Source organism: Cupressus sempervirens, chromosome 3 (genome assembly GCF_028749045.1).
Source record: "Cupressus sempervirens isolate cs-2001-9-10 chromosome 3, ASM2874904v1, whole genome shotgun sequence".
Lineage (NCBI taxonomy): Eukaryota > Viridiplantae > Streptophyta > Pinopsida > Cupressales > Cupressaceae > Cupressus > Cupressus sempervirens.
The window spans coordinates 288298805-288320071 of record NC_143120.1 but is presented as its reverse complement, the minus strand read 5'-3'; the positions used below and the strand labels follow the sequence as shown (position 1 = coordinate 288320071).

At 29.5% G+C, this 21267-nt stretch overlaps 1 pseudogene; it reads right to left on the bottom strand.

Annotated features, from left to right (window-relative positions):
• Positions 1-12103, bottom strand: part of LOC149566084 (arogenate dehydrogenase 2, chloroplastic pseudogene) — a 40907-nt pseudogene extending 28804 nt beyond the window's left edge.
• Between the last annotated feature and the right edge of the window lie 9164 nt (positions 12104-21267).

The following is a 21267-nucleotide window of genomic DNA, read 5'->3' as shown; positions in this document are numbered from 1 at the left end:
TATTACTGAAAAGAAAAATCATAACATCATCATGATTGATATTGCATCTACTCTTAGTTATGCTAAATTTGATGATGTAAAAGATTTCAAAACAACTCATGCAATGTGGACTAAATTGAAAGACATTTATAGAGGATATGACAATGTGAGAAGCACGAAAGTAGAAAGTCTTAGAGGTCAATTTGATCATATGAAAATGAGAGAAGATAAAAACATTGCAAAATATGTGAAAAGAATCAATGCAAGTGTGAGCGCAATCAAAGCATCTAGAGGAGACATTGATGAAAAAATAATTGTAAGCAAGGTACTCAGGACTCTTTTCCCATTTATGAAATTAGAGTGTCTACTATTTAAGAAATGAGATGTGATCCAAATAACAAAATAACTTTGGATGCTCTAGTTAGAAGATTGATAGCTTTTGAATTGGATAACTATGATAACTATGTTCCTAGTGTTAGGGTAAACCACAGATAGAAATAAAAACTACATGCAAATATAACCAATAATAGAAAATAATAGATCACATAGAAATGAACACAAGGCACCAAGATTTAACGTGGTTCACCCAATCCCTGGGCTACGTCCACCAAATAGCAAGTTCGATCTTATTACAATCCAGTGATTACAACCTAATTACAATCCATAATCCCTTACAACTCAGTACCGCCACAAGAACCAATTTTGCATCACAACATAATGAAAAATACCCAACCCTAAACCCTTTTATACAAGTATTAAATCACTTTAGGGTTATAACATGTCAGCCATAATTAGCCATAACTTTAGTGGTGAATCTACGAATGGAGAATAGTACCAAAACAATTGGCAAATAGTACCAAAAACTAATAATTTCAGGGTGATACCCTGGACTCCACTAATTATGAAGTATGTATAGTACTTTCCTAATCAGTCAACAGAATCTAACACCTAGTTCCAAAAATATTGAGTCTACATTTGAAGCCAAACCCTCACTAAAATAAAAAAGTAAGAAATCAAAGACCAATCAATCAAGAAGTGAAGAAGAAATTGAAGAAAGTTTTGATAGTGATTTTGAAGTTGTTGAAACTCTACTTGCAAGAAAATATTCCAAAAGCAGAGGAAAGTACAAATGTAAGATTCCTCTAATCTATTGTTCTTGTCAAGAAGTTGGTCACATTGCTGCTAGATGCCCAAATAGAGAAATCAAGGATGAAAAGAAAAGTTAAAAGTAAAAAGGAAAGAAGGCATTCAAAAACTACAAGGACCACAAGGACAAAAGACAAGTATCGGCCCCTAGTACACCTTAGCAGAATGGTATAGATGAAAGAAGGAATAGATCCATCATGGATTGTGCAAGAACCTGAATGATAGAAAAGAATGTTACAATCAAATAGTGGAAGGAAGCTATCAGTAGTGCAGTTCATACCTTGAATAGAGTACAACTAAAGAAAGATTCAAATCAAACTCCTTATGAACTATGGTATGGCTACAAACCTAATGTAAGTTACTTGAAAGTATTTGGTAGAAAATGTTATGTCTTGAAAGAATGTAGAAAAGGAAAATTTATTGTCAAAGGTGATGAAGGCATATTTCTAGGATATGGACTACAGAAGTAAAGCACATAAATGTTTGAATTTGTGTACTCATAAAATCATAGAAAGTGCACATGTGAGAATTGATGAGTTTGTAGAAAAGTGTGAAGAAGAAAGCAACAAAGAGCTAGAGGATTACAGAAGATTTGTTTACTATGAACCTGCTACCTTGCCAAAGCTATCTAAAAGAAAGGTGGCTTCACCTCCCAAGTCCCCAAAATCTTTAATAGCTATGGAGTCACAATCTAAAGGACCTGAGTCATAGTTAGAGGCTACCGAGCTAGAGCAAACTGAGTCTAATGGACCCAAGTCACAAACAATGGGACCTGAGCTTGGTACTAAAATTCATGATGAAATCAACGAAACTTATTCCAAATCTAAAGAACCTATTTTAACAAGATATGTCAAAAGAAATCATACACCTGATCAAATCATTGGAGACAAATCAGATGGAATAATGACATGAAGCAAATTGAAAGGTACATGTTTACTTGTTGAATTTGAACCTAGAAATATTAAAGATGCATTAGATAATGAAAGTTGGATTGAACCAATGAATGAAGAAATAGAATAGATAGAGAAGAACAAAACTTGGACTCTTATTCCTAGACCCAAGGACAAAAATGTAATTGGCACAAAGTGGGTATTTGGAATCAAGTTGAATGATGATGGATAAGTTTCCAAAAACAAAGCAAGGTTAGTATGTAAAGGCTATTCTCAAGAAGAAGGTATTGGCTATGGTGAAACTTTTTCTCCTATTGCAAGACTAGAAGGTGTTAGAACATTGCTAGCATATGGAGTACAGAGAGGATTTAAATTTTATCAAATGGATATAAAATCTACATTCTTGAATGGAATTCTTGATGAGGAAGCCTACATTAAACAACCAAAAGGTTTTGTAGATCCTAGCAAAAAGGACATGGTTTGCAAATTACACAAGGAATTATATAGTCTCAAGCAAGCTTCCAAAGCTTGGTATGAAAGAGTACATAACTACTCGGTATAGATTGGTTTCCAAAGAACAAATGATAATAGTAGCCTATATATCAAAGAGGGACCAGACAAGAAGATTGTGCTAGTAGAAATATTTGTTGATGATACTTTATTCATGGGAAGTGATGACTTGTGCAAGGCATTTTTATTAGAAATGAGTAAAGAATTTGAAATGTCTATGTTTGGTGAGATAAAATTCTTTGTTGTACTATAGATTTAGCAAAACAAAAATGGTATCTACATTAATCAATCTAAGTACATCAAGGAAATAATAAAGAAATTTGGAATGGAACATTCAAGACCACTTGGAACCCCTATTTCTACTAGAAATAGTCTTTCAAAAAATGATGATTCTAAAGAGGTAGATCAAACCACATATAGATCAATGATTAAAAAAATATAGTATGTAGTGCATACAAGGCTTGATATTGCATTAGCAGTTGGTATGGCGGCAAGATTCTCAGCAAATTCCAAAGAAAATCACATGATGGAAATCAAGAGAATCATTAGATATTTGAAAGGTACTGAAGACTATGGTTTATGATACAAAATAGGAGGCAATTTGGACTTAAAAGTATTTACAGATGCTAATTTGGTAGGAAGTATTGATGAAAGGAAAAGCACTAGTGGTGGAGCATTCTTCCTTGGTAAAAGACTAGTGTCTTGGAAAAGCAAGAAACAAAATTGTATCTCTCAATCCATAGTAGAGGCAAAATATGTGGTAGCAATAGTTAATTATTCTAACATTGTTTGGTTCAAACAACTGATGGCAAGAATGAAGATAGAGATCAAGGATCCAATAGTCATATGTTGTGATAACACCAGTGCAGTCAATATATCAAAGAATCTAGTGATGCATACCAAAACAAAACACATAGCTATAAAATATCATTTCTTAAGAGAGTTGGTGCAAGATAAAGAAGTTTGATTGGAATATGTAAATGCAAAAGAACAAATTGTAGACATATTCACCAAGCCATTACCTAAGCATGCATTTATGTATCTAAGAAGTAAGCTAGGGGTTATTCCCCTATATGAAGCTCATTAAATGAAGTTTAGTGATGCATCAACTAGAGCATTATTGAAGATCAATCAATTGATGCAAAATTGACAAGGGCTTATTGCAAATGAATTAGTACTTGAGGTACATTGATATTCACCAAGTATTATATTTGGCATATGTAATCAAAGAGGGAGAATTATATCGCCATATCTCATAGAAATTTTAGTTGTAATGAAGGAGAAGTTTGAGCTGTCATAGTGAAGAGATGTCCAAGAGGGAGATTAGAAGAGAAGAGTTGTCTAAAGAGGGAGAATGAACTTGGCAAAAGTTGTTATGGACAAAATTGTTCTAATAGAGGGAGATACCAAAGATAGAAAGAGGTCACACTGATATAGGGAGTTCTCATGAATGAGAATCAAAATGAAAATAAAGATATGTTCCTAGTTCAAAAATTCAATGTGCTATGACATGTTGTGTTGCCATCAATGCTAAAGAGGGAGATTTTTGGATACAATTGATTAATTGTGTATTATCTTTGATGTTACACAAATGTCATATCATTATTAGTTAGTGTATTCTAAGCTCACTTAGGCTATAAAGATATTTTTTTGCATCTATTGAGCATTCCAAAATTTGCCTAGTTCAGAAGGCAGTTTCTACCAAGTTCACTTGGGCATCAAAGGAAAGTTTGCAGAAGATGACTGTTAATTGAGCTCACTCAGTTAATAAAGGAAATGTTAAATGAAACTAGTGTTAACCAAGCTCACTTGGTTACCAAAGGAACTTTGCATATATCCAGTGTTAATGGAGTTCACTTGGTTAACATAGGAAAATCATTTCTGAGTTAGTATCTACTGAGCAGGGTCAACTAACTAAGGATTTTCTTGTTTTGGTATATTGAGTTCAAATGATTTGTTTGTTGGTTCTAGCCGATTGAGAAGATAAATATTAATTAGCCTAAGTTATATTTGAGCTGACTTGACAAAATAAAAGGTCAAGTTGTGGTCTAGAAAGTTATAAGTGTGAATACATGGAAGATTTTTGAAGATTTAATGATGCAAAAGGGAAGTGAAATAAAAGGATAAATAGAATATCCTCATGAAGTTGAAAGGATACGTTCGATTAGGAAGCATCAAGTACAAGCCATAATTGAGATTGATAATCAACAATTTAGTTGCATTCAAATCAGGTCATGTAATTGTTACTTTCTAACCATTGTAGTAGTGATTTAAATCTCTTAATAGAGTTGGCTTAACAATTATCTATAAATCCTCTAACAAGGTGGCAGTTCTATTGAATTGTCTAAAGACCTCTAACAAGGCCACTTCTAACAGGGTGATTAAATCCTCTAATAGGGTTACACCTAATAGTGTGTTTTGTAACCTTTAATAGAGTTGGCTCGTAACAAGGAAAACTTCAAAAGAGTAAAAAGTAATAACTAGTTGTAATTGGTGGTTTTTCCCAAACTGGTTTTCCACATTAAATCTTGGTGTCAAATGTGTTCATGCTATTTTCTTTATATGTTTGCAACTAAGTTAAAGTTAAAGTAATCACAGATAACATATAATTTTTTTGTGCTAAGTGTTTATTGAGTTATAGCATTTCTTTGTTCACCAAGCATCAATAGAATTAAGTTTTGACAAAATTGTTTTATACTAAAATTTAAGGGATCTAGATTTATTTTTGTTGTAACTGATTCACCCCTCCCCTCTTAGTTACTTCTCTTATATTTCCAACAGAAGATGACTTTATACTCTTTCCATAGTCATTTCAAATTTCATGGCAATGGGTATGTTAAAACCAACTTGACACTAGGACCTGACTATCTCCATTTTCTTATAGTGGAAGATTATAGGGGAACTGTGAAAATGACTTTGAAGTGAGAATGAGATTCACAGTGTAGAAAAATATTAATTGCTAAATGGGATGGGATGTGATAGGCATAAAAGAAGATGGATCGAACCTAATTAATCCTTTCCTCTTTGAGTAGATATGACTATTAGAATTGCCATACATTAATTGGTCTCTATCAAAATTGAAAGACCTTAAGGAAAGAACCTTCTTTGTGATTCAATGTACTGAGAATTGGTTAAAGAATAAATTAAAAGAAGCCATGGCTACTAGATCAACAAGATGAGGTAGTGCAAAGAAAAGTAATAATTCCTAGGAAGGTACATCTATTTTAGTCATTCCATCTCCTATTCCTACTTCTTCTAGTTCTTTACATAGCACACAAAGTGGAGATGATGGAAAAGATCCAAATACAAGAATTGATTTGGTTTCAACATGCGAGCTTAACATAGTCACCAAGAAGAAAAGATCAAAACCCAAAGAGAAGACTTTAAAACCAATCTAGAAAATGATAGATGAAGCTCCCAAGATGAATTCTTTACCATAAATATTTGTAGATGAGATGATTCAATCCATAGCATCCCCTACACTCTCATTGTCTCTTGAAAGTGTGGAAGCAACTCAAGAGGTGCTAGTGGTAGAGAATGCAAATAACTTGGATTTATCATATATAGTCCTACAAGTTCCTTTAGTAATCAACTCATCTACCAATATCTCAACATCTTGGTTCTAACAAAGTTTGGAGAGAAAGAAGAAAATAATGATCCAATTGGTAACACAAAATCTGGATGTTGCAGCTGATCTAGTGCATAAAGGTATGAAGGTAAAGAAAACTAGAATAGATTCTAGACTAGCGGTGAATCCTATCTCAAGAAACCTATTTGTTGAAATTACATAACTAGTCATTGAGAAGAACATAAATGAGGTGGATGAAGCTAATTTTAGCATAACTAAAGTATATCTATGTTGGACCACTCACAAAGGAAGAGAGCTTAATTTCCAAATGTTAGTTGTTTTCCTAATGGAATAGTTAAGGAGAGATAAGCAAACTAAGAATAAACTCAAGTATCAAGTTCAAGCCCTTTCTTCATGCATCTGATTGATGGTTGGTGATTCCTTTTCAGATCCTAGTTAATCTATAGAGATAATAGGAGATCCAAAGAAGATGTTTAATGAATAAGCCATTCAAGATGTAGTAGAATGCCAAATTTATGCTAAGATGGTGAAAACATGGATAAAATGCATGAATGAATGAGCATCAAGCCTATTTCAAGAAGTCAAGGTTACATATGCTAAGGTAGACCACATACAAAGAAATATTCAAAAAGAGTTAACAACTCTCAAGGAACAACAAACATTCTAGAGAGAAATTGATGCTAATTTATTAGAGATTAAAGCAATGGACAGTGATATAGTCAAATCATTGAAGTTTGTCACTAGTGGAGAATAAAAGCAAACTGAAAGATGGCTAGAAAACATTAGATTGAAGAAGGATAGAATGAATCAACAATTGGATGAAGGAGAACAATTCTTCAACTCTTGCAAACTACTAAAAAAGAAGGCATTGGGGAATATACCAATGATGGTAGAAGGTATCCCTATTAGTGAACACACTCAAGATTTAGACATATCTTCCATTTTGGAAAGCATAGAGGTAAAGATCAACACCAAACTTGGTGGTAAACAAGGTTTAGATGATAACTTTATGATGAGATTAAGTAGTCTCTCAATGGCATTAGACTCCTATATTCAAAACTGACTAGGTTACATCCTAGAGATTGATGAAGTTAGAAAGAGACACGATTTATGCAAGCTGAAAATATAGAGTTTAATATCATCAAAAACAAGTCTTTAGAACAAGTAATTAAATAATTTAGATCATAAAAGCCAAACCTAACTCAACTACTCACAACAACTACAGATCAAAGAGCAAGCACAGGATATATCAGTGATCACAGTTGAAAGTTGGAAGTGGACGTGTCTAAAGTTCTCTCAAATTTATGTTTATATATTTTTTAAAGAGGTCAAATTTAGAATAAATTTTGGTTTTGGTCAATGTGTTAACCTTTTCTAACTGTAATTAAGCATTGAAAGTTAGAATTGGTTATGAAATATCTTCAGAGTAGTCCAAACTCTAATTTTTTGAGTAGTTATGAACCCAAAAAGTTGGCTATTTTGGAATAGCTATAAATTCATGAATTTCAATGTAATAGAGGACTTTTTTGATTTTGGAGTAAGGGAAGATTTATGTTAGAGTTTGGTGATAAGACAATTTTTGGAAAGTGTGTATAGAGGTTGTCTTTGTAATCAAAGTTTTTGTTTTTGTTCTTGGTGTAAGGAAATAAAGGAACATGCATTTGGGTTCCATTTCCATACTTCTAAATTTTTTTTATGTTGATTCCCTATAATGAGTATTTTCATTGTATTGTATAAATATTCATGAATTGTTGAATTGGCAAGGTGTTAATGATAGCTTTCAAACATACTCCTTGTTTCTTTTCATTAGTAGTTTACATCAACTTTATGGAGGTATTGAAGTCGTGTGGTGCATTCATCATCGATAGTTTCCTTTCTATATTATATGTTATAATCATCTTTATTTGATAACCCAAATTATATCTTATGAGGGAGCTGCCCCCTAAACATAGAGGAAAGCTAGATATCAAGAACCTATCCAACTGTTGGAGAAATTGACTTGTCACATAATCCATTGGGCTAAATCATGTATTTTCTAAAGTGACAAATCTGTTTACCAATAGACTGAAGAAAATAAGTGATCATTCAAAAAGGTCCAAGTAAGAATAGATTAAAAACTTTATATTTCTTTTTATATGTGCATAGAGAATTGTATAGGGATCTACAATAGACAAATAAATGACAATGTTCACTATCTTATGTTTGAAAGGTTTATTTAAGTGAAATGTATTCTTTTCTCAATAGAAGTTTTATAGATTCTAGAAAATATTATATTCTTTTCTCAAATCTAAGTTAAGTTAGAGATATGCTACTAAATAATGTAATTCCAGTTCTCCAAATTATTGTGTATGGAGGATAAGCTAAATGATCATGAAAATAGCCATAGCTTTTAATTAAAAATCATTATTCTTAATAAAAATCTATATAAGTGGGAAAATTAATATTATAACTTTTAATAAAATATTGTTATTCTTAATAAAAATCTACACAAATAGGAAAACCAATATTATAAATGCACTGAGAAGCATTGAGAACAAATAGAGACTAAAAATTTCTAGTCTTTTTTAGTTGCACACATGTTCTTGTAACCCTACAATATAAGGTTTTCTAACAAACCATACTATGGATCTCTATCTAGGTGAATATGCACTTCCATAGTTACATGTCGCTAACATGTTCTTGTAGATCTTTTGAAAGGTTCTTAAAATTACTTTATACAACATGCACATAATCATGAACAATTTTAATGATTGAGAACATGTACTCTAAATAAAAGATATTTGTGCATGGTTACGCTTTATAAATGTATATGTGCATAATATATTCATAGCTTCTTGCAATTTACCCTTAATTGACCAAGTCATGTCATGGATCAATTAGTCATTATTACATTCCTCTCTTGTTAGTACACATAACATGATATAGTTTATTTGCAATGCACTATCTTAAAATATTGCCTAATTTAGTATTAATATTTTTAACAATCATGCATTAAATTTTTTTGGAAATAAAATTTAAATATGTTCTAATTTTTTATATACCATTACAATAGGTTAGTTCTTCTATGATTTGGCCTTGATCAACCAAGTGACCTATTATTGATCATTTACATCAATCACTTTATCTCTATTTAATGACTATGACACCAAAGAGTTTACTTAAATGGGATTAAATGCATTCCTTCACATTGGCATCTTTTTTGAAAAAATAATCCATCAACATTTTAAGACCATAGTGCATCTTGCAAGATGTCATGATATTAGATTTGATCAATATCCCTTACTTCCAATTCTTGCTAAATCTTATTACTCCTCATTTAAGATGTTGATATATTGGTTATTTCTATGATACATAAAAGGTTCACAAACTTCATACTATGATCGTGAAAATCCATGAGAAACTTCAAAACAATTATTAGATGCAAATATTAAAAACCAATCGATATGTTTTAACTCAAATGTTTATGGCATGGGATCCTTTAAGAATATGGTCAAGAAAATATAAACTATATGATTCTTTAGATTGTATTTTTTTTTGCATTGAGTACTAAAAACATAAATCATATGGTGATATTCCTCAAACCTCTATATATTCAAGTATTATTTATATAATTTATATTTTCAAACTAGATTATATCAATAAAGAATTATGAATATACTAATTTTTATATTTCAATGATAAATCCTCTAGATGTCACCTAGAGAAACCAATGATCTGTTGGTACATATTTTATGAATTTTCTTATTGGATGTACTAAAAATCAAAGCAACTAATTCCTTCTCAATGATGCACCAAATGTAGAAAACTTACAAACTTATAGATTAACTAACTCATTATTATTTTTCATTATAAATTCTATTGGGATTTATAGCTCTATTGTTATAAAGATGTTCTAACTTTCTATATTCCATGACAACATGTTTGGTCTTCTCATGATTTGGCCTTGATCAACCAAGTAGTGTTATTGATCATTTATATCGATCACTTTATCTTTATTTAATGACTATGACATCAAAGTGTTTACTTAAATAGGATTAAATGTATTCCTTCACATTGGCATCTTTTTTGAAAAATAATCCATCAACAGTTTAAGAATGCAATGCATCTCGTGAGATGTCATGATATTAGATTTGATCAATAGCCCTTACTTCCAATTCCTTTTGAATCTTATTACTCCTCATTGAAGATGTTGATATATTGGTTATTTCTATGATACATAAAAGGAAGACAAACTTCCTATTGCAATTGTGAAAATCCATGAGAAAATTCAAAAAAAATACTAGATGTAAATATTCCTAACCAATCAATATGTTTTAACCCAAATGTTTATGGCATGGGATCCTTTAAGAATATGGTCAAGAAAATATAAACTATGTCATTCTTTATATTGTATTTATTTTGCATTGAGTACTAATAACATAAATCATATGGTGATATGGCTTAAACCTCAAAATATTCAAGTATTATTTATACAATTTTATTTCCAAACTAGATTAAATATCAATAAAAAATTATGAATATACTAATTTTTATGTTTTAGTGCTAAATCCTCAAGATGTCACCTAGAGAAACTAATGATTGGTACATATTTTATGAATCTTTTTTATTTGATGTACTAAAAATTTAAGCAACTAATTCCTTCTTGATGAACGTGTAGTTCGTGAGCAATACACCAAATATAGTGAAGTTACAAACTTATAGATTAAATACCTCATTATTATTTTTCATTATAAATTCCATTGGGATTTATACCTCTATTTTACTATGTGTTACAAAGATTATTTTTCCATGTATTTAATATCAAGGGTTAAAACATGTTTTTTATAGGGAACACAAATCCCGAAAATTATTACAGCATAAAAGTCATTAAAGTTCTAAAAAGAAATATTGGTGTACAAGACCGACACCCCCAAAATAGAAATAGCTGCAAAAAGAAAAGACCAACACTTGAGAAACATTGCAAGAAAACTAAGACTATAAATAAAGAAAAAAGAATAAGACAACATGAAGTAGAAATAATCTACATAACAAATATTATGTTTGACCAATTCCTCCTTCATTTCCTTGAATTTTTTGATGCCCACCTTGATGTCCTCCTTGTTTGGATCCTTATACATAGCCTTTGATTTCATTATGCTCTCTCTAGTTCTTTGCATATTCCCTAGGGATTCCTCTATATACTTAGGGTTCTCTAAGTCAAGAACTAGCAACTTATCAACATTATGATCCACATTTCCCACAAGTTTATTCAAACATTCAATGCTATACTCCATTATCCCCTAGAAAATTTTGGTCATATCATTCATGGAATTTTCCAATTCCTCAATTCTCTCAATTAGAGTCAGAATGGCATTATCATTTTCATTAGGCTCCCTTGTTTTTCTTTCTCAAATATAACAGGAAACTTGCTTAGAATTTTAACCATCTTAGCATGAAAGGATCTATTGGTAATATCCAAGTGTTTGATGGCATTGAAGGACCATTTTCCTATGCAAAAAGAGTATAGAGGAATGGTCTTCATGGTCTACAAAACACTAAAGGGAGGTTTGACACTTAAATCCTTGTGATTATCTTCAACCAACTTTACATTTACCTCATATATATCCATTGTATTGGTCATAGGAAAGTTCCTTTTGTCATCATCCTTACCCTAACTATGAAAATATTTAGTCACATTTTTCTAGATTGAGACATTCCTAGAAATGTGCATATTGTGATCTATTGTTTTAATAAAATCATCAAGACAAGGATCCTCTTTATCATATTCCTCTATATTTTCCTCCTCATTAACCTCTTTTTCTTCCTCTTCCATGTCATTGTAAGGAAGACTTTTTTTATCATATGAGTAAGTTAAAATAGGTGAAGGGAAATTACAAGAAGACTTGTATATTTTTTCCACCAAACCACCAGAATACTCACTCTCCACTTCTTCCACCATCTCCAAACTCTTTACATCCTTCTCACCCTCTCCTTCTAAGTCCATTTCCATTTCCTTTTAACTCACATATTTCTTCTTCCTTTTAATTGATTCATTAGATTAACATCATGTTGTTCTACAATCATACATTTTCCCTGATATTTCCTACTAGCAAGGCTCTTAAGGCTATTTTCCTTTTATATCATCATAGTCCTTGGGTGGGATTCTTTTTACATTTTCCACCATATACTCAAAGATTAAAACAATCAACCATTTGTGTAGAATAGGTTTATTCAGCTTCTCTCTATAAGCCTTGATATTGGGAAACAAAGAACAAACAAAATATAAATGAAATGAAATTCATTTCTTACGCATAAAATGGTTTAAAAGAATAAAATGATAGTTATGGGGTGAAAGCACAGGTCTATGTCACCCTTTCAGCTAACTTGACTGATCTAGTTGAATGAATCTGACCGGATTATTTTCAGCTGAAAGGAGTTAGGTCACATTTGTGTGGTGCTGATTAGGTGCCACATGACATGTACATTTAGAGGTGGCTTCCAACAAAAACTTTTTTAGCTGAAACCCAAAAAAATTATATAAATAGTGAAACGAGTAGTGCACCTCTCATTTGTATGAAATAATTTCCAAGGATTATGGAATGGGGATGGGCTACAAGAGCATTTTGGCTAGATTGGGTGCATCAATATTTTTTCAATAGTTTAGTGTGTTTTATGTTTTATTTTATATTTTATATTTTCTTAGTTATAAATTGGTTGTATAATATATATTTTTTTAATTTCTTTTTTAAATTAGTATGTGTAATATTTTATTTTAGATTTGTGTAATATTAGACAAGTTAGAAAAAATATATTTCATTTTAGTAAACTTTAGACAATATTAAAAATAGTAGATAAATTTTAAAACTTTACACATATTTGTTTCTTCTATCACATATAGGTTGCATTTGCAGCTTAGGAGGGTGGAGATGTAGAGAGGCCTATCCAACCAAGTCATTCTAAATCATAGGTAAATTTGTCTGTGTGTAAGTTAGCATTTATAAAGAATGGAGTACATTTCATTTATTGTCTATATACACATGTACATGATACATTATTTCTTATATTGCATGTAGCGTTTGAGATCTTGTGGTGATCAATCACATCATGGATCACGACAAGATCATGTTTGATAGTTATACATGTCATATACATGACTTTGGAACACATGTTTTAGATGTTTGATATTCATTTGCCATAAGATCATTTAGATTTATAGTACTTGTTTTTTTTTATATCTCATATAGACACACCTTTTATGGGATATTTTATATTTCTAGTGCTCATAATTGGCATGTTTGATATTTGCATGAGTTATGTGACCATAATTTACATTTATAATTGACATATTTGATATTCATTTTTTATGTACCTGTTGGATTAGATATTTAAATTTTAATTACATATATTTTACAAATTTGTATAGAATATGTTTTACATATAAATTTACATGTCTTAGAAATTTATACATTTGTAATAATATTTTAGAAATTCATAGATAATTTTTAATGTCTGAAAAATTTACATGTTGTAGAAATGTATCATAATGTGTTTTATATAATTTTATGTGTGTGTTTGAAATTTGTATAGAAATTTTTTTAGATAAACTTACATGTGTGTAAGAAATTTTTATAGAAAATGTTTTCCATAAATTTACATGTGTTAGAAAGTTGTATACAAATGCTTTAGATAAATTTACATGTGTTGGAAATTTGTATAGAAAATATTTTAGATAAATTTGTGTGTGATAAATTTACAATTAAGTGTATGTGCAGGATCATGGTCAACCAAACTATGCTTTTAAGTGGCAATAAAAAATCAAAAAATTAGGGTTATATCAACTTGAAATGCAATTTTCTACTTGCTATTAAAATTATATCAAAAATTTGAGAGGAAAGAATCTCTAGAAAATTGAATCTAGTTTCTAAACTAGTAGGACTTATCTCAAAAAAAAAATTGATTGGTCAAAATTTTGAATTTTAATGCAATATTACAAAAATTTTAGAACAAAAATAAGAAGTAGATGTATGTCTGACCACCTTAATCAAAATCGAATGATAATATTTTTTTAATAATATTCTAGATATAAGTAGTAGACTCATGCCTAGATGTGACACATATTTTTAGGTATTTTTATCCTAAATAAATAATTAATAATTAATTTTTGACTTTAGTATTTTTGGAATAAAAAAACTCTCGTGTCTAACCACCTTAACTAATTCAAAACTCTGCAAAATTCAATTTTTCAATATTTTTCCTTATAGTAGAAGAAACATAGAATGTGATGCATCTTTTGGATTTAAAAAATGTTGTATCATTTGAAAGTTATAGTTGTTTTTCAAGTAGTGTGTCAGTTAACACTTTATATGTAACTCCATTAGAAAATAAGTAATAATTACTTACCAAACTCATAATTTAAAAAACCTTATATTTATGGAGAGATAAGAACATTCTTAAGAAACCCTTTTCATTTCATCAAATTTTGGTGAAAAAAAAGTCATCAACTACATGTTTGAAGTAAAAATCAAATAAAAATAGGCCAAAAGTACATTTTTAGGATGTTTTTAAAGTTGACCATATAGGTTTGGTATCAAAAGATATAGTAGACCTTATAAAGATATTAATTATTTTCATTTAGTATCAGGGTGGGTGAGAAAAAAGTTGGAATAGATTTTGAAATGGTTTGAGATATTTCAAAACTACAGATTTTTCAAATCACCACTTTTTGGCACACCATGATCCTACACATACCCTTAAGTAAAGTCTAAAATTACATATATAAACATACACACATATATAAATTTGAAATACATATATAAACACATACATATATATAAATAAGAAAAGTACGCACATATATATATATATATATATATATATATTTGAAATATTCATATGTACCTACATATAACTATTTCAGATAAAGAAATGAAATGTGTATGTATGTACACTTATATAAACATAAAAATTATTGAGAATACATATTGAAATATATAAAAATATATAAACATGTGTATATATTGAATAAGTAATGAGATTAACATGTATAATGCTTAAATGCATGTACATGAGTATAGGTAACATGTACATGTGTAGATCAAAGTACTACAGATATATAAGAAAAATATTAAAGTAATGTAATATAACCACTTCTTCTTAACATAAAGATCCTAATACATATGGTATGGATCCTCTCCAGATCTTTAATTATCTTCAACAACTTTTTATGCTCCTCAATATCTAACCTCCACCTTTGTTTGCTACATCCTTTTTTTAGCACTTAATCAAATTGAATCTTTGCAACTATAATCAAGTGGATGTAATGTAAAACTTTCTTGTTGGACATGTATTCAACAAATTGAACACCATTGTGGTCCAAATTTTTTTGTAGATAATAGGTTCCTACAAAATAAGATTGACTTCATTAAATATTATTAATAATATACAAAAGAAATAAATATTCATAATTAATCTCTCTATCTAAATTTTACTTGTATAGATTTGATAAAAGGATGATTTATACCTTCAATAACAACTAAACCAATTGGATATGACTTGTTATCATCATCTCTAGTTGGTTAAATCAACTTAAATTTCACCTATGTGCATCTTAGTACATAATAATCTACAACTTCCACATTTTTAGGATCCACATGCATAGAAAAGATGTCACCTAGAGATGTAAAAAAAAATAGAAAGTACAAATAAATAAATATGAAGACAATTAAATATTAAAATGAAACATGTATGTAAAAATAAACCTAGAACAACTAAATTAAAAATGTGCTCATATCACCTAGATACATAGGATTATGATTGTTTATGTCATTGTCATCTTCTTCATAAGCATAACTTCTAATTATCTCTTTCCACTTATATTTTGATACATACCCATTTGCAATATTCTTGCATTGCTCTAAATGCAGACATCACAAAAATATGTTTTCTCTCTTACTTGAACTACTGGAGGTTTGTGTTGTCCTTTAGCCATCCATTGATACAATCTTCTAATTCTAAAAATTGGTTGAGAATTGTAAGGATTTTATTGATCAATATTTGTAACACATTAAATTTGTAAATCTCTATGTCAATAATCTTACTTTTAATTCAAAATATTGAAAAAAATTAGATGAAATCAAAATATCAAGTTTACCTTTCACTTCCTAAATTTTTTTTTATTATATGTTGGCTCTTGAGGAGAAAAATGATATTTGCACCATTCAATAAATTAATTTTCTTTCTTTATCTTTGTGGTTGTGTAGGAAAGAAAATTGTATGAATATTAACAAAATATAAAATAATTATACAAGATTCTCGTATGCATCAAATTTGATTAGTACATATCATTATTATACCTAAAAGTTCATGTTGGCACTCCATCATGCTCTCCTTTTCCATGACAACTTTCAAAGAAGTTCCAAATAAACTTAACATTGTGTCTAGCATGTTGTGTTGCAAGCCAATTCAATGCTTTTATAGACTTAAATTTCCCCATGAAAAAAAATTTTAAAAATTTATTAGTAATCAAATATATGTACATAATTGTTCATTTAATTAAATATGTAAATGTTATTTTAAAATTTAACTTTCAAATACACGTACCTACACAACCATCAAACCAAATCCATTTTTCTGAAGCATTTATCCCATGATTTGCAAGATCATCAAGGTACATTCCAAAATAATGAGCTACATAGCTCCTATTGTGAACCCTATCATCATTGATACAAAAATAGACCTCCTTGATGATAATGTGTTCATTCGGAACAATACTTTCTACCCCATTCACATCAAATTGTACATCTCAACAGGTAACTTGTACAAAAATTGCAATTTGAGTAGAGTAATACTATTTAGCTTGAATTTCAGATTGAGGAAAATGTAAAATTTTCAAAAAAGTCTACAATTGACAAAATGCATCCTAGTGGGAAATAATTTTTTGAATCTCTAAACAGTTTAGCTTGTCATCTTGCACCATGACAATTCTAGATGTGTGGATAAATCATAGTCTTGAATTGGTCCATAAGCACACCATATGGAAAATTTCTCTCCTTCAATGTTAGTTTTTTAGATTCATCTCCATTCTTTTTTCAATATATCTTAGACTCAAATATATTCCACACAACTAGTGTTGAAACATTAATATTGTCCATTTCAATGGGAAATTTTTGTAACTCTCCAAAATTTGTGCATGCATTATTTAAATGCATTATACATTGAATTAATCTAACTCTTCATAATATCACATGACATAGACTTGATAAACTATGTTGTACTTCTAGGAATTATTACACATGGCTTAAGTGTTACCATAACTTTTCTTTATGATTACAAATAAAGATGAAACTTAACATGATTTCTACAATAACAAGATTCACGTACATTATTTATGTGCACAAAAAAAAGGTTGCAACCTCTCAAACATTCTCTAGCATTTTTTCATTTGAAAAGTAATTTTTGAAAGCTTTAAACAATTCACTTTGTGTTGTGTCCACAAAGCATTTTGGATGTGCAATTTTCACACCTGTCACTTCATCTTTCATCTGTATAGTGTCTCTTCTATTAGAAGAAACAAGTGAGTAGCTGGTCCAATATTCAACAACATATCTTCTAACATCTTCAAAAATTCTATCTTTTCAACGAAGTATGCAATACTAACCCAACTATTTTTAATGTTCCCATCTAGCAAATTCCTCCTTTTTATATATCTTTGAATAGTTCTTCTATATAAATTCAGCAATTTAGAAATTGTTTGAACTTTCTTTTTCTATGAAAAATCAATTTTGGTAATCATGGTCATCAATTCTCTCCATGTAGCACTTAAGTCAACTACTAGACTTTTATTATCAATAGCATTTAATGCATCTATCAAATTCTAAACTATTGTTTCCTTTACATGATCTTCATATTTTTTCTTAATTGTCACAACTAACAACTCTAGAATAGGACTCATTTCTCTTTTCCTAAATAATTTGAAAAATAGTTGTGCTTTACCAATCAGATATTTGTTTTTAAAACATTTTTTCCACATAGTTTTGAGACGTATCTTGATTGTACTTTCAAGCATCATGTGTTCAGATGATTCAATTTCTTTAAAAATAGATTCTTCATCCATCTCCATCAAATTTTCTAACCCTAAAGAAAATTTCTAAATTTCCTACTAGTTTCTACATATTCAACATGATCATCTTCAACTTCAATTAATGGATCTTCCATTGGTGTCTCTATATTATGTTTTGTCCATCCTTTCTTCTACTCATCTCTTATTGCTCTTTTTGTTTTATTCCCCATCACACAAAATCCTAAAATAGAGAGCTTCAAATCACCTACATACAAAAGACTTCCAAATTCACCTACATAAAGAATAATATAGATCATAGATGATTTAGGAAAAAACTATCAAGTTTAGAAGCTTGTTATATTTGACTTTCTATAAAACTAGAAAATCTTGAGATTAAATAATTACATTAAAGTGTTGCTAAATTTAAATTTAGAAAAAGATTAAATATATTAATTAATTTAATTATTTGATACTTCTTTAATTTTAATAAATCTTTAAAATAATTAAATTAAATCCAATAAGTGAGTTAAATCAAACACACTGAATTAAATCAAATAAAATAACAAATTTGAAGTAAATAATAAATTTAATTAATTGATTTCAATACAGAAATAATTTTAAAAACCTAATATAGAAAAATGTCTACAATATAATTGATTTAAATCAATCAAAAAAATTTAAAATTTTCTAAGTGATAGGTCACACATGTGACCTTCTATTTCCTGTGCAGTTCTAGTAAAAACCAATTGGGTCGGACTCAGTTTGACTGGATCCAATTCAGCTTAATCTGTCTCTATGTCATCCTATGTGATAGTTTCTCCCATGGTTTTTGTAAAAAAAAATTTAAAAATACTTTAGAGACCAATTTCAACATCAAAATTAGGGTTTCAAAAAAAGGAAAAATATCTCTAGATAGAGCTCTTAGAGTCAAGATTATACACATATAAAAATATTTAAAGGTGACTCTATATCATTTACAATAATTAAAAAATATTGTAAGAAGGCATTTCAACATTGAAGATGATGCATATTCAGAAAGAAGATAAAATTTAGTGGCCAATACTGATTTTTTTTTTTAAATGATCAATTGTTCTAGAGGACAAAGTCCTCTCTAACAATATGTAACTTTTTTATATATTAACATAGATTTGTTAGGGAAAAGATGGTGGGAACAAAAAATAGTTAAATTTGAAAAGTCATTCTTTTAATAGCTATGCTAGATAAAATATATAATATTTTTTAATATTTCCTTTTGATAGTTCTAGGTACATATGTCATCAAAAATATTTTTTAAAATTAGATGCAAAAACATTTATTTGTATTTAAGTTTTTGGTGGGAACTATGACCCCTAATTTGTTGAATTTTTTAGATAGTCAAAAAAGGTCATTGAAAATTAAAACAAAATAATACTTTAAATTTTTTATTTTAATTTTTTTAATAGGAGACACAAACTTCATCCATTTATATACACTTCATCAGTTTACACCAACCGAAAATTCAAAACAAAAATATCACTTTTACATCATTGAAGTTTAACATTTTATTATTCTTAGCCTTTTCCTTCATAAAAGGCTGACATGTGTTTGTACTTTTACCCTACGGGCTCTATCATAACATTTACCTAGCATTATTTACTAACTCGTGACCTTGAGGACCTTCTTCCATAGGGTTTTAATGGACAAAATTGTACAAACCCTAACTTTTTCTTTAACTAAAACCACATCCTCATTTTCAATATTTTTTTAACTCCTCCAAAGATATCTTTGTTACAGTAAAAATTCATACCTTTAGTTTAAAGACTAGTGATAGTTGTCATTATATCTATGCTCATCTTGGGACATCTTCCAACCATTAGTCCCCTCCTCCTAGCCATAGATAAATCCCTCCATAATTTTAGGGTTTGAGCATTTAATTCTCTATAGAAACAACACCAAACCACCATTTTCAAGCTTCTCCAAGACTCCCAACTTGGTTTTCCACTTATCACAATTCCCTAGTTCACACATCTTCAAAGAACCACCCATGATTTTGTCACTATAAAAAATTGTTTGAAGAATAGCACTTAGCTCATAAAATGCATCAGAGAAGAAATATTCGAGATAAACTAGAAGCAAATAAAATACCCACAAATCATTGTAATGTCTCCAATTCATATGATTCACACTTATGAAAGTACCACACTCATTAAAAATCATGTCCCTTAAACTATCTTTCAAATTTAGAAATATCCGTGATACCAAAAATTGTATTGAGTGTCTTGTCATGATCCATGAGCACTTTTAGAATTTTGAAACTCTCCATGTTATCATTCAAATGTATGGAAGAGTTATTAACAACCACCACATTATCTAACATGTTGATGATCCTGTTGGATTGTCTATATACAAGTGGCTAATATAACATTGTCCATTTTATTAATAATAATTTTAGCCTCCTAAATAATATTGTTTATAGTCCACAAAGTAATAACCTTTTATAATATTTTAGGAATCTCTCTCAATTGATAACCATTTACTACCACATTTTTACACTAGTCTTAAATCTTGGAGTTTCTTTTTTGCCTGTCTTTTTTTTTGCTTTCACACCACAACTAGCAACCCCTCGGTTCCCCTTGGTTTTTCCATAAAAATTCATCTTAAGCATACCTTGAGGTGGGTAGTTCCATATTAAAGTATTAAATTTATCTATGTTTAACTTATTTTTGTTTATTTTGATTCCTTCTAGTTCCCCCTCATAAAAAAATAAAAATGTTTCCCCTAAAGAGTACTTTGGAAATTCTTAACTACATTCATTTTTATTCTTTCAGCCAGCAATGCAAGCAAACAAGTAACATCCCTAAACACCCTATTGTTCCACTCCTTTCACAAATTCAATATTATGTGAGGGAAAGAAATAACCATGGGTTCCTATCCACAAGAAATTTATGGAATTTCCACATCACCCAAAAAATTGTTGTCTTCCCTAGTAGTGTCCAACATAGATTTCAACTTTGAAGGTTAGACATTGAGATTTCCACGTAAAAGGTGATTGTAGGAAAATTTGTTCCACTAATTTCAAATCTCCTTCACAAAGAAAATAACTCTTAGTAAAAAACATACCTCTTTTTCCCAAATTG